Source organism: Carassius auratus, unplaced genomic scaffold, assembly GCF_003368295.1.
Source record: "Carassius auratus strain Wakin unplaced genomic scaffold, ASM336829v1 scaf_tig00217292, whole genome shotgun sequence".
In the NCBI taxonomy this organism is placed as follows: domain Eukaryota; kingdom Metazoa; phylum Chordata; class Actinopteri; order Cypriniformes; family Cyprinidae; genus Carassius; species Carassius auratus.
Genome location: NW_020528986.1, coordinates 83,922 through 88,592, shown reverse-complemented (window position 1 = coordinate 88,592; position 4,671 = coordinate 83,922).

The window sequence follows — 4,671 nt, the reverse complement described above, 5'->3', positions numbered from 1 at the left end:
TCTGTTCAGTTGAAATAGTGTCTGTTTTAATTTGCAATCAAGTCAATGATATCGCTGTAGATGAAGTGACCCCAACTAAGCAAGCCAGAGGCGACAGCGGCAAGGAACCGAAACTCCATCGGTGACAGAATGGAGAAAAAAACCTTGGGAGAAACCAGGCTCAGTTGGGGGGCCAGTTCTCCTCTGACCAGACGAAACCAGTAGGTTGCAGCCTCAATTCCAGGCTGCAGCAAAGTCAGATTGTGCAGAAGAATCATCTGTTTCCTGTGGTCTTGTCCTAGTGGTCATCTGAGACAAGGTCTTTACAGGGGATATGTACTGGGGCTCTAGTTTTCCTGGTCTCCGCTGTCTTTCAGGGCTGTAGAGGTCCTTTCTAGGTGCTGATCCACCATCTGGTCAGGATACGTACTGGATCCGGGTGACTGCAGTGATCCTCTGATCTGGATACAGACTGGATCTGGTGGCCACGGTGACCTCGGAACAAGAGAGAAACAGACAAATATTAGCGTAGATGCCATTCTTCTAATGATGTAGAAAGTACGGTGTTATGTGAAGTGTTCCGGTTCCAGTTTACCTAATTAATGCAGCCTAAAAATCCTTTAACGGATTTGGATATTAAAAGCATATTAGTATGTTATGTGTATGCCAGATTAAAGAGATGGGTCTTTAATCTAGATTTAAACTGCAAGAGTGTGTCTGCCTCCCGAACAATGTTAGGTAGGTTATTCCAGAGTTTAGGCGCCAAATAGGCGATCTTACTGATATATATATTGTACCTCAAAGCGATGATGTTACAGACTATAACTATATGTCTCAGCGTTACCGTCTGGGCAGAACTATTGTTCCAGCCACCAAAGACAGATCCACAAATAACCTGCCAAATCAATCTCAACTGCTATTTGTACCCAAAAATACACATAAATTAGACAAAATGAGTGACAACATGGGCACTATTTTCTCTAATAAATTAGAAGCTGTTGCCCCAATCAAACTGAAAAAGGTTAGAGAAAAACGTACTGCGCCATTGGTATAACAGTAACACTCACTATCTCAAGAAAGTAACTCGTAGTCTTGAACGCAAATGGAGAAAAACTAACTTGGAAGTTTTTAGAATTGCATGGAAAAACAGTATGTCCAGCTATAGACAGGCCCTAAAAACTGCTAGGGCAGAGCATATACACAAACTCATAGAAAATAACCAAAACAATCCAAGGTTTTTACATAGCACAGTGGCTAAATTAACAAATAACCAGACGCCACCTGATTCAAATATTCCACCAACGTTTAATAGTAATGACTTTATGAATTTCTTCACAGATAAAATAGATACCATTATATATACAGTATTGTTCAAAATAATAGCAGTACAATGTGACTAACCAGAATAATCAAGGTTTTTCGTATATTTTTTTTATTGCTACGTGGCAAACAAGTTACCAGTAGGTTCAGTAGATTCTCAGAAAACAAATGAGACCCAGCATTCATGATATGCACGCTCTTAAGGCTGTGCAATTGGGCAATTAGTTGAATTAGTTGAAAGGGGTGTGTTCAAAAAAATAGCAGTGTGGCATTTAATCACTGAGGTCATCAATTTTGTGAAGAAACAGGTGTGAATCAGGTGGCCCCTATTTAAGGATGAAGCCAACACTTGTTGAACATGCATTTGAAAGCTGAGGAAAATGGGTCGTTCAAGACATTGTTCAGAAGAACAGCGTACTTTGATTAAAAAGTGGATTAGAGAGGGGAAAACCTATAAAGAGGTGCAAAAAATGATAGGCTGTTCAGCTAAAATGATCTCCAATGCCTTAAAATGGAGAGCAAAACCAGAGAGACGTGGAAGAAAACGGAAGAAAATGGATAGAAACCATCAAAATGGATAGAAAAATAACCAGAATGGCAAAGGCTCAGCCAATGATCACCTCCAGGATGATCAAAGACAGTCTGGAGTTACCTGTAAGTACTGTGACAGTTAGAAGACGTCTGTGTGAAGCTAATCTATTTTCAAGAATCCCCCGCAAAGTCCCTCTGTTAAAAAAAAGGCATGTGCAGAAGAGGTTACAATTTGCCAAAGAACACATCAACTGGCCTAAAGAGAAATGGAGGAACATTTTGTGGACTGATGAGAGTAAAATTGTTCTTTTTGGGTCCAAGGGCCACAGGCAGTTTGTGAGACGACCCCCAAACTCTGAATTCAAGCCACAGTACACAGTGAAGACAGTGAAGCATGGAGGTGCAAGCATCATGATATGGGCATGTTTCTCCTACTATGGTGTTGGGCCTATTTATCGCATACCAGGGATCATGGATCAGTTTGCATATGTTAAAATACTTGAAGAGGTCATGTTGCCCTATGCTGAAGAGGACATGCCCTTGAAATGGTTGTTTCAACAAGACAATGACCCAAAACACACTAGTAAACGGGCAAAGTCTTGGTTCCAAACCAACAAAATTAATGTTATGGAGTGGCCAGCCCAATCTCCAGACCTTAATCCAATTGAGAACTTGTGGGGTGATATCAAAAATGCTGTTTCTGAAGCAAAACCAAGAAATGTGAATGAATTGTGGAATGTTGTCAAAGAATCATGGAGTGGAATAACAGCTGAGAGGTGCCACAAGTTGGTTGACTCCATGCCACACAGATGTCAAGCAGTTTTAAAAAACTGTGGTCATACAACTAAATATTAGTTTAGTGATTCACAGGATTGCTAAATCCCAGAAAAAAAAAATGTTTGTACAAAATAGTTTTGAGTTTGTACAGTCAAAGGTAGACACTGCTATTTTTTTGAACACACCCCTTTCAACTAATAGCCCAATTGCACAGCCTTAAGAGCGTGCATATCATGAATGCTGGGTCTTGTTTGTTTTCTGACAATCTACTGAACCTACTGGTAACTTGTTTGCCACGTAGCAATAAAAAATATACTAAAAACCTTGATTATTCTGGTTAGTCACATTGTACTGCTATTATTTTGAACAATACTGTACCACAACTAGGGCCCTATGATTTCCGCGATGCAGAAAACGTGGAGGGAATCCAGTCATAAACATGGAATTTACAGTTTAATGTGGAATGGCATGGAACTTGCCAAATTTTGAACTAATAAAAAAAAAATAGGTCATTACACTTACATCAAATCACGATATGGACTAATATCTGTAAATATTAAGCCGGAACAGTCTATTTAAATATGAATCCTGCATGTTCTGCGTCTCTCTGTTAATGAATGGCGCAGAAGCATGTCTTCGTCTATTTTACACACACGAAGCACGCTCTCAGTGATTTTAGCGTCTACTGTCTCACTAAATAAGGACGTGAACACATGAACAACATGTCCAGAGCTGCTCTGACAGTCACTTCATGAGCATTTGACTGTTTGATTTGAGTAAAACTAGCATCACATCACATACACAGAACTGTACGTCAACCCGTCAAAATAAAAGTCCGGTTTGCCAGAGATGTATTACTATTGTTCAGCAGAATGTACATAGCCTACTACTACTACAAAAAAAATAAAAAATCAAACATAATTTTTTTAAGGTTTAATCACACAACATTTCTTCCATGTTTTATTTTTAATAGTAAATCCCCTTTGTTTACCAAATTTTGTTTACCAATTTTGCTTAATTTGCAATAATTGAAAGATAAATTAAATTAATGTTTATACTTTTTTTACAATGCATACATTTCTAGCAATCTCAGGATTTTCTGTAATTGGCAAACAAAGTTAAATCTTTTTTATTTTATTTTTCATATTATTCTTATTTTTCTTACTCAAATTATTCTTGTGTATTATAATTGGGAAAAAAAACTATGCAGTGGTATGTTTACTGAATAAATAGTTTGTAGAAGCCTTCAATACTATTGGGAAATATATTTTCTTAAATTTGGGGGGTGGGGGTTCTATAAATAGTCTCATAGAAATATTTGCAGGAGTCTCATTTTTCATGATATCTTATTCTGATTTGAAATAGAAACTCATGAGACATGTGGCTTTCAACCCATTACTTTTCTAGATTGCTCCAGGACTCATTTCATGTATTTTTATATCAAATAAAAAATATTTAAGTGCGGTAAAAAAAAAAAAAAAAAAATTCAAGGCACTTCAGTGCCTATAACTTTTAATATTAATATTTATAATATTTTTGAGCATTATCAAATCTGGTTGATAAAAAGTAAAGCCCAAAGTGTCTTCTTTATGAAGAATTATGTTTGTAACACACTGAAGTAGGAAACTGTAACAATTATAAGTTAGGTAGAGCACTTTCAGCTTTGAGTCCCATAATGGGGGGTGCTGGCTAACATGTTAATTAAGCAAAAACACATTTTATCCGAATTTTTGGTAGAATACTCGATTACTAAAATATTCCATAGCTACAGCCCTAGTTGACACAAGAGGAAAATGATCCAAGAAATTGTGATTGCCTATGCTTCCAGATTGCTTCAAGGCACTGAAAAGGATTATTCAGTGTCAGAGGAAGAGTGTCTTTAGCACTATTCGGACGGGACTAGTTTTCCAAACTACGTTTGAGTTTCGATTCTTACCACCTGACGTCTGTGATTTTCATGTACCAATTCGGACGGGACTAGTATCTCCGTGTTTATTACAGAGGTGGGAGGGTCTGATTTGTGCATCTGGGCGTCACAGAGATCACACGCTCTGTATGCGTGCA